Source organism: Muscardinus avellanarius (assembly GCF_963383645.1).
Source record: "Muscardinus avellanarius genome assembly, chromosome: 18".
Classification (NCBI taxonomy): domain Eukaryota; kingdom Metazoa; phylum Chordata; class Mammalia; order Rodentia; family Gliridae; genus Muscardinus; species Muscardinus avellanarius.
In genome coordinates, this window is record NC_137804.1 from 12918504 (window position 1) to 12929824 (window position 11321).

The following is an 11321-nucleotide window of genomic DNA, read 5'->3' on the forward strand; positions in this document are numbered from 1 at the left end:
TATCTCAGCCTCTTAAGTACTGGGATTATAAGCATGTGCCACCACGCCCAGCTGGAAGCAGAATTTTAAAAATCAAACAAATAGCGAATCCTCTGTCAGAAAAATGTTTGCAGTATTTGTTTGTGCAACTTCTTATATCAAGCATAACATACTGGAGGTACCCCACTAAATAACGCTACAATCCTTGTTTCAGCAGAATTCACATATAATAAAGCAGACAATGAAAACACAATAAATACCCAAGTATCTGGGCGTGGTGGTGCACGCTTGTAATCCCAGCACTTGGGAGGCTGAGACAGGAGGATCTGGGTTTGTGGGCAGCCTCAGCTGCTTAGTGAGGCCCTTTGCAACTCAGTGAGACCTCGTTTCCAAATAAAGGATTAAAAATAGAGCTGGTAAACCGGGCATGGTGGCGCAAGCTTGTAATTCCAGCATTCGGGAGGCTGAGACTGGAGGATCATGGTTCGTGAACAGCCTCAGCTGCTTTAGTGATGGATGCCCTTTGCAACTCAGTGAGACCTGGTTTCAAAATAAAGAATAAAAAATAGGGCTGGAGGTGCAGCTCGGAGGTAGAATTCCTCTGGGTTCCATCTCCAGTACCAAAAAAAAAAAAAATAGAGCTGGGGGTGTAGCTCGGGGGTAGACTGCCCTTGGGTTTCATCCCCAATACCATAAATAAATAAATAAATAAATAAATAAATAAATAAACAATAAACAAACAAACAAATATCCAGTCACTAGAAGGTGCATGTGCTTGTGGAAAAAAGTAGGAGAGTTGGTCAGAGAGTTGGTGAAGGAACAAATTAGAGTTTTGAACAGGGTGATGAGAAAAAACCTTCACTCAGAAAGGAACATTTGGGCAAGCCTTGAAATGAAGAATGTGGCCACCTGTATAATGAGAACTATTGATTAGACTTGTATTTAATTTTAATTTACAGAGTAATCTGCAAAGATTTGGTTCACTACTGGTTGATTCTTCGTTACCTAGTAACAAAGTTTGTCTTTCCACTCAAGGTCTTCTATTTTTTTTTCCAGAAATTGTTGATATATTTATATAGATCTTCAAGACTTGTAGATAGTCTATATTTTCAGTTACATATATTTCTAGGCCATTTATAGTCTTTACTTTTGCTATTTGTGAAAAGGAAACTTTGCTACTGTATTTTATAACCTTTTTTTTTTTGGTGGTACTGGGGGTGGAACCCAGGGGCTTTCTACCTCCGGGCTACACTCCCAGACCTATTTTATATTTTATTTGGAAACAGGGTCTCACTAAGTTGCTGAGAGCCTCACTAAGTAGCTGAGGCTGGCTTCGAACCTGCGCGATCCTCCTGTTTCAGCCTCCCAAGCGCCGGATTACAAGTGTGCGCCACCACGCCTGGCTCTGTTTATTTCTCACTGATAGAAAAGTGTTGATATTTGCGCATCCGTCATATATCCCTCTTCCCAATCCACTCTTTTACTAGTTGTCGTTTTTCAATTAGTAAGCAAATTTTAATTTTCAACAAGCAACTTGTAAACAAATTTCAGGATTATATATAGACAACAATATTAAATAAAATAATTTTTGGTGTCTTATATTCTTGTATTTTTCTTATTCTATTTATTCACCTCAAGTATTGACTCTAGATTCAAAAACAATATTGCAAACAAAAACAGTACTTGTTTCTGATCGAAATAAGAATGTTTCAAATATTTCACCATTAAGTAATTTGCTGAGAATTTCCAGTAGATTACGTTTATCAATTCAATACTGTGTGTGTGTGTGTGTGTGTGTGTGTGTGTTGCCGGGGATTGAGCCCAGGAGCAGTCTACCTCTGAGCTACACCTCCAGACTGATTTTATTGTTTATTTTGAAACAGAGCCTTCTTGCTAAGTTGCTGAAATCCTTAGTAAGCTGCTGAGGCTGCTTCCAACCTCCAATCCTCCTGTCTCAGCCTCTCAAATACCAGGATTACAGGTGTGTGCCACCGTGGCCGGCTATTTAGTAAAACTGAAGAATCAGAACCAGATGTTTAAGATGCATACCTGATGAGTTTTTTAAATGATCAATTGCAATCGTTATATTATTTTTTTACCTTAAATGGAACGCAGTGAATTAATTACATTAGCAAATTTTCTAATTTTGAACCATTCTTAGAAAAAAAAACTTAATCATGAAAACGTGTGTGTGTGTGCGCGCGCGTGTGTGTGTGTGTGCGCGCGTGTGCACGCGCGTTTGTATTTTGGTACTGGGAATTAAACCCAGGGACACTGTACCTCTGAGCTACACCACCATTCCTATTCTATCTATATCATCTATCTATCTATCCATCTATCCATCTATCTGTCATCTATCTATTTTAAAACAGGGCCTTGCTAAGTTGCTGAAGCTGCTTTCAAACCTGCAATCCTCCTGTCTCAGACTCCCAAGTACTGGGATTACAGGCTTGCGCCATCGTGCCTGGTTGAAAATACCTGCTTTAAATGCAGTGTCAAACTTGGTCCACAGAAAAGTTCGTTGACTAGCAGGCTTCACTGTGTGGTGCCGAGATTATCAAATATCATTTCCGCTGAGGGACCTTCAAACCTGCTCATCTGTCTTTACTCCCTGGGTGTCTGCCAGTCCCCGGACTGGGCGGCGCAGCCTGTTGGTCTTCCTGCCTCCATCCCGCCCCTCCCCTGCCCTCTTCTTGTCTCCTGTTCCTGGGCTCCTCAAGATTTAGGCCTTGGTGGTTCGAGCTCTCCAGGACCCACCCTGAGGGCAGCGTGGCAGGTGCGGTGAGCAATCCAGGGGCTGTGTAGTGGAGGAAAGGACCTAAGTGCGCACCTATTCCTGGTAGAGACCTCCAAGCCACCTCGGCTGTCCCATCCACAGTCCCCCGAGGCATTTAGAGCCAAATCTGACCAAGGTGCAAGTGTGAATTTCACACTGCTTGTTTGTACCATTGTCCATAGGATCTTGGATGACAGTTTAAAATGTTCAGCTAAATCAGATGTTTTTCGGCTTTCCAGAATACACTGACACTCCTCAGTGACTCTTTCCTCCTCTCTCCCCTGGTCATTCAGCAGTGTGTTAATACCTTTCCTGGCCCAGGGCGTGGTGGCGCTTGGGAGGCTGAGGCTTGGGAGGCTGAGACAGTAGGATCACGCAGGTTCAAAGCCAGCCTCGGCTACCAAGTGAGGCTCTCAGCAACGTAGTGAGACCCTGTTTCCAAATAAAATATAGAAATAGGTCTGGGAGTATAGCCTGGCGGTAGAAAAGCCCCTGGGTGATTCCACCCCCAGTACCACCACCAAAAATAATAATAATAATAATAATAATAATAATAATAGTAGTAGTAATAATAATAATAATAATAATACCTTTACTGGCACTTGATATGGTCTGGGCAGGGAGAGTGTATAAACATTTGCAATCATTTGCTTTGTTTTCTAATTAATATAGTTGGGGCTATGGGTTGCAGTATAGAGAACAAAATCCAGTTTTCTCATATGACGTTTTCTTCATACTATAACTATTTATATATGCTATTACTATATGCTATTTATGTCTAGAAACCTTGCGATTTCAGTTTGGGCATCTCGTTTATATGATGTGTTACTATATTGTTCTGTGTGATTATTTTTTACTTCAAAAATTAACTGATTTTTTTTTTCATTTTTAAAAAATATTTCTAGCCGGGCATGGTAGTGCACGCTTGTAATCCCAGCATTTGGGAGGCTGAGACCAGAGGATCACGGTTCTCGGACAGCCTCAGCTACTTAGTGAGGCCCTCTGCAACTCAGTGAGCCCCAGTTTCAAAATAAAGAGAATAATAATAGGGCAGGGAGTATAGCTCGGAGGTCAAATGCCCCTGGGTTCCATTCCCAGACCCCCCCACACACACACCACACACACACACACACACACAAATATATATATATATATATATATATATATATATATATATATATTTCTAGTTTTATTAACATGGAGTCAGAGAATATGACTCCCATGATTTCTGCCTTGGGATTTACTGTGATTTTTCTTTGTTGCTTAGGCATTATCAAATTTTCCATCATTCCTTGGATAGTTGACAGTGATGTAAAGTTGACTTTATTAGGTACATGCATGTGTTATATCTAAAATTAATTATGATATTATTTTTCTCTTGATGAATCTTTGTTATACCCTTATCATTTGTTAAATTTCAAAAGAACTACTTTATTGACCACAATTATGCTTGTGGTTTTATTAATTTGTTTTTAAAATTCTGTTTTTGTTTGATGTGTTAGTTTGAGCTTAAAGGTCTATGCTTTCTATTTTGGGGGGCTTCTGGGGATTGAACCTAGGGCTGTTCTACTTTTGAGCTAGACCCCAGTCCTATTTGATTTTTTATTTTCAGAGTCTCACTAAACCGAGTGTGGTGGTGCATGCTTGTAATCCCAGTACTTGTGTGGCTGAGACAGAAATATGGAGGTTTGCAGACATCCTCAGCTGTTTAGTGAAGCGTTCTGCAGTTTAGTGAGACCTTGTTTCAAAATAAAGAATAAGCCAGGCATGGTGGCGCATGCTTGTAATCCCAGCATTCAGGAGGCTGAGACAGGAGGATCGTGGTTCGCGGACAGCCTCAGCTACTTAGTCAGGCCCTCTGCAACTCAGTGAGACCCTGTTTCAAAATAAAGAATACAAAATAGGACAGGGGGTGTTGCTAGAAGGTCGAATGCCCCTGGGTTCCATCCCTAGACCCACAAAAAGAAAAGAAAAGAAAGAAAGAAAGAAAGAAAGAAAGAAAGAAAGAAAGAAAGAAAGAAAGGGAAAGGAAAGGAATAAAGAAAGAAAGGGATGAGGGTGTAACTCAGAGGTAGAAAACCCCTAGGTACCATCCCCAGTACTGAAAAAAACAAAAAAACAAAAAAACCCAGTCTCATTAAATTGCTGAGACTAGTCTCTAACCTGTGATCCTCCTGTCTCATCCTCCCAAATACTGGGTTTACAGGCATGTGCCACCACACCCACCTAGGTTTATGACTAACTTTTAAAAATAAATCTGGGCGTGGTGGCGCACCTTGTAATCCCAGCATTCAGGAGGCTGAGATCTGAGGATCACTTGTTCACGGCCAGTCTCAGATCCTTAGTGAGGCCCTCTGCAACTCAGTGAGACCCTATTTCAAAATAAAGAATTAAAAAATAGGGCAGGGGGTGTAGCTCGTAGGTTGAATGCCCCTGGGTTCCATCCCCAGACCTGCAAAAAAAATAAAAATAAAAAAATAAAAAATAAAAATAAATTTAAAAAACTAAAAAAATAGAGCTGGGAGTATAGCTCGGAGGTAATGCCCCTCCCTGGCTTACATCCCCAGTACTGCAAAAAATAAATACATAAATAAATATATTCCTTTATTGAAATCAAAACATTTTTACTAAAATTTTTTTTACTAAAATTTTTTTACTAAAATTTTTTAAATTTTTTTAATTTAAAAAATTTTTTTTAATTTTTTAAAAAAATTTTACTAAAATTTTTACTTAAATACTTGAATTCTGTCTAATCTATGTTTAATATTGCTCACTTAAAGCTTTTGCTAGTATTTCAGAACATGTTTTTGTCATCCCCTTATTTTGAACCTTTCTGTGTCTTTTCATTTCCAAGGTCGCTGGTTTGTCATTGCTGCCCCAAATGCAGACGTAACTATGTTAAAATCAAATTGTCATGGGGGGATTTTTAGCAGGAGAATGAAGTGGCTGGGTTTGCATTCACAGTAAAAACTTAACCCTTGCAAGGAATGGAGAGTACCCAAAAGTAAATTAAAAATTAAAACAAAACAAAAAAAAACCTTTTAGGTAAGGTGACAGAGTAATCAGTCTTCTTTTGGGGAAAAAAGAAGTAGAAGAAAAGAAAAGAAGTCCTAACACAGGCTCACTCCTGTGCTCCCAGAGCCCGTCGCCCGCCCCAGATCTACTGCCTTTCCCGCTCTGGCCAATGCTATCTATTCTACACTTCATCCGACAGCACAGAGTTGTCCTGTCCCCCTGCACACTGCAAGGAAGAGAGATTTCCTGGCACCGGTGTACGTGTGTGCGTGTGCGAGTATGTGTGCATGCCTCCGGTCAAACCCTGCAGTTGAACCATCGGAAATACGTCTGACCTTCCCGTGGGAGCCGACACCCTTCACTCATAGGACTCACTGGGCAATCAGACAGCACCCCAGTGACATTCTTCGCAGCTGCCGGCAACGGCCTTTAACTCATCTGGTATTTAACCAGGGAGAAGCATCCTCTGGCTATAACAGGTTTGTGGGTGCGAGCTGAGCCTGGCTCATCTTCTGATCCTGCACATGCAGGGTTTCACACCAACCCGTCCTCTGCCGCCAATACAGCTGTTGCACAGAATACTTTCCTCCCGTCTTCTGCCTGCGCGTCTGCGTTTTTATGCCTCTTTGGCCAACTCTTGGTCGACAGAGAATCTCAGGAGAGGTGCAACTCAACACTGGACAGATAAGAAAATAAGGCCTGGAAGGTCGTGAAGATGGAGCATGGGCGCCATCAGTCTCTCTCATTCTAAGTACGTTTCTCGTGGACACACATCATCTCAGATTTAGTCTTCAGCTCATAACAGGACAACGTGGTGGCCAGCCAGTAACTAAGCCCAGAAATCTTTTAGCATCTTTAAAAGAAAACAAACTATGAAGTTTTAAAAATATCCTCCAACATATAACTGTGTTTCTATCCCTCTCCAAAGTCTTAGCAATGAGTTCCCCTAGAAGAGAATGACGATAAATATCTCTGACTATAGGCTTTGGAATCAAAGGGTATAAGTAAAGACTCATCACGCTTTTCCATGTCTACATGATTCTGGCCTGAGTCTTTTGAGCTACTTAACGGTTGTCTTTGAGAAGAAGGACACTCATCTCTGACCAGGACTAAACAGCGGCACAAACAGGAATTCTTCATGACTTTGCCTAATGCCGTGACTTTGAGCATCTGATTCTGCTGTTAGGCTCTTTATCTGTCCATCCCAGGAGTTTCTGGCTTTGGGATTTGATCATAGTAGTAGAAGCGTGCTCTGCCTGAAGACAGGACACATCCATCACAGACACTCAGAGGAAATTTCCCCAACCACAGGTGAATGAATGGGTATCCTGGCCCGTCATCAATTCTAAATGAGAGGAAGGATTCATCAGTCCTGATGTGTGCACCTGCGGAGCTGGTATTTCCTCGTGATGTCTCATTCAGTATCGCTTTTCCTGCTCTACTGTCAGCAGATGAAGGCTCAGTCTATCTCAAAGCCTTACTCCTCAGTTCTTTTACACAAAATGCCCAATACGTATTTGTTGAATGAATGAACTTTGAGCCCACTTTCTGTTCTTACAGATATGTTGATTAGAATTGCTGTTTTTATTTGCGGGTAAACAAAACACATTAAACACAAGCAAAATAAGAAATGGGTCCCTGATCCTCAGAAACAAGCCAAGGTGTCTTTCCAGTTCTCTCTACCCTTTCTTATCTCTATTTCATTTAGTTTCCTGCTATTACTAGGCTTAAAATTTTTCTTCCTCACTACAAACCTGCTTTCTCTGTGGCTCAGTCCACAGGCAAAAGTTTTACACATCCCTATTTTAACTACAAAGAAAATGTCAAAGAGATTTAATTTCCAATACCGAGCTTCTGAAGAAGGAACTTAAAGGATAACTAATCATTTTGGGGCAAAAGAGTGGGATCGCATTGTGTGCGTGGCTGCCTTTGCTACAGCCGCTTGGGAGAGTCCCCCATAAAGCAATTCCCCAAACAAAATCCACTCTGCATGCTTTTTTTATTTGCATCTCCTCTTGTATGAACTAATTTTTCATCTTGCTGATTTTCTCCATTTTTACATTTTGGGGTCTTTCTTTTTCCAAACAATGCTTTCTAATTCCATGCAAGAAAAAAAGAAAAAACCACCAAATCACTCTAGCTATTTCAAAGAAGAGGGAAACAAAGAATTAAATGTTTATATAAATCTCTGGGAATTCTGTAGGAGTAGGCTCTCAGCTGGACCCCCTAAGGATGACTTCCAAAACAAACAGCATAGGATTGAACCAAGCCTCAAAAGTTGCTGCTACATCTGTCACCATCAGGAAGAAAACACCACTGCAACTGAGACCCAAGGAGTCAAAAGCCACCACCATTGCGGCACAAAGGTCTCCTGACATGGGAACACTGCTTCAGATAGATACTACATCTTCACCGCCACACCCAAAGCAAAACTGAATGACCGGCTGACCCCAGATCAGCCTCAGCTCTCTCTCTAAACCTCAGAGGAAGGTGTTAACCCATGGCTCTAGAGTCTTCCACCCTGCCTGCAAAGGAACATGGGAAATATCTGTATTTACCCCTCAACCTCTGAAGTACAGGAAGGCACATAAGAAGGAGGTGAAGCAGGAGTCTAAGTAATGGTTGATCACATCTAACACACACACACACACACACACACACACACACACACACACACAGTATTCCAGGCAGCATTCATGCAGCAGAACTACAGACCTGACCTTGTAACTTAAAGAAAAGAAGATTTATTTTCTTACAGTTTGGGGCTCAGTCCATGTGAGGCTGGGGACTACAGATCGCAGGACATGGCCGCAGAAGCAGGAGAAGGGAGAGCCATGAGCTGTGCTCCTCACATCATGGCAGACAAAAGCAAGAGCGCGAAGGGGGAGCCGGGAGAAACCATGGATATAATCCCCAAGGCCGCAATCCCAGGGACCACAACCTGCCCGCCCACTGGGTACCACACAGGTAAACTCATCCGCTGCTGGGATTGTAACCATCATGACTCCACTACATCAGCCCTGAATAATAAGAAATGAGATTTTGAGGGGATATTTTACATTTAACCATAATACAGTGAATGTTCAGAAAGAATTCAATTTTATATACAGACGTTCCTCCACTTATAATGAGATTATGTCCAGATAAGCCCATCATAAGTTAAAAATATTATAAATCATTAAAGCATTTATTTTTATTTTTATTTATTTTTGCAGCACTGAGGATAGAATCCAGGGGCATTCTACCTCTGAACTACATCCCTAGCCCTGTGTTTTATTCTTTATCTTGAAATAGAGTCTCAGTGAGTTGCAAAGGGCCTCACTAAGCAGCTGAGGCTGTCAGTGAACTGCGATCCTCCTGTCTCAGCCTCCCAAGTGCTGGGATTACAAGCGTGAGCCACCACGCCCGGCTAATCATTAAAACATTTACTACACCTCAACTACTGAACATCACAGCTTAATGGCACGATGCCCTATAGAGTTTTGCTTGATCACCCCTGACTGCACAGCTGCCTGGGCACAGGGGCTCGCTGCCACTGCCCAGCACCTCGTTGTACCACATAGCACTAGCCCAGGAACATATCTGACTTCAATATTTGAAGCATCGTTTTCGATTAAATGTATATGGCTTTCCAACCATCATAAAATCGAAAACCCTTACATCAAGCTATTGTTAAGTTAGGACTGTCAGTAATTAAATAGGCCAATCTTTTTCTTTCTAGTTTCTCCTATTGTTTCAAAGCTCGGAAAGTCATCCAGGCTTCCAAAGAGATATGATAAGTATTAAATTCTAGTTTCTTATTATTATTTTACTGATACTAGCATTTCAAAATAAGATGAACATGAAAACACAAAGATGGAAATAATTACTGGAGAAACACAGATTTTTTTTGTAAAGGTAAATATTATTGTTTTTACAACCAAAAAAAAAACTTATAGTGATAAAAAAATAGCAATATAAAAACTGATTCAAATTCTTCTTTGGCATTTTTGGTTACTATAACCGGCTATGGGCAAAGTGAACTCTGATGCGCAGTCAATCCATAGGTGAGAAGTTTTCTCAAGTGTGGTCTTTTCCCAAAGGACCACCGAAGATGCAGAACATCACAGCAACAGGAAAAAACCAGCACACAGCAAGTATCATGATCGCCGATATTGCCAATTTCATTGGAAGCCGAATTCAGAAACTCTTTGTCTTTTCTTAGAAATATTTACCTTGAGGAAAATCAAACTCCACTAAACTTCTCAGATGCACTTATTTTATTCAGCAGTTAGAAGAAAACCCCCGCCCCGTAGAGATTTGTTTTTCTCACACCATATTGGCCTCCTCTTTGCGACGAGCCACGGGGCCTGGATGCCAACCGCTGGACGGTGGCTTTGCAGAGGCAGCAGCTGTCTCCCCAAACAAGTCCTGGGGCTGTGCGGGCACTGTGGTCCTCGGAGCTGCCCCCAGCACTGCAATTGGTTGGTCTAGTCAATCGAGGGCCCGCTCCAGCTGTTACGTCCTTGGGCAAGGCAACCTTCACAAACCTGCCTTTTAGTAAAACTGGGGAGCCATTTGTCCCGTTTCTGTTGTGGGTGACTATGTAAGTTTGCGCCTTTTGTGTGCTCTGCTGGAGAAGGAAGGGCATTGATATTGTATTAAACATGTAAATAATCTTTAAACAGTATGTAGATACTCTCAGTGTTTCAGATTTAGTGGGGATGGGACGTGTGTGTGTGTGTGTGTGTGTGTGTGTGTGTGTGTGTGTGTGTGCGTGTGTGTGCGTGTGTGTGTGCGTGTGTGTGTGCGTGCGTGTGTGTGTGTGTGTGAGTGTGTGTGTGTACAGGGGATTGAAGCCAGGGAAATTCTACCTGTGAGCTACACTCCAAGCCCTATTTTATTTTATTTCATTTTTGTTTGGGTTTGGTTTTGAAATAGGGTCTTGCTAAGTTGCAGAGGCTGGCCTTGAACCTGCCATCCTTCTGCCTCCCAAGTACTGAGATTTCAGGCATGTGACACCGCGCCCGGCCTGAGTAGGTTTTTTGAAGGGCCCCTTTCGGCTCCCCCTTCCCATGCTCCAATTTTGTGGTATGGACCTGGAATATACAAGTGCAGGAGGTCATCCAACCACACCTTTAGAAGCGTATCTATTAGCCAGGCATGGTGGCACATGTTTGTAATCGCAGTACTTGGGAGGCGGAGGATCGCAGGTTCGCAGCCAGCCTCAGCTAACTAGTGAGGCCCTCTGCAACTTAATGAGGCCCTGTTTCAAAAAAGGGCTGGCGGGTATAGCTCGGAGGTAGAATGCCCCTGGGTTCAATCTCTGGTACTGCAAAAAAAAGAAGCATTTTTATTAAAGCGTCATTGTTGATCGTTTTTAATAATGCCTACTATTTCCAAAATAATGTTGAGTGTTGCAACCAATGTATAAATTGTATATGGTCCCACTTTCATTTTCTCCCCCAATTTCCTCTTTTTTTCTTTTCTTATTTTTCTTGGCTGTTGTTGTTGTACTGGGAATCAGCAACAACATCCCAGCTACGTTGTTGTTGTACTGGGGAGGCTGGAG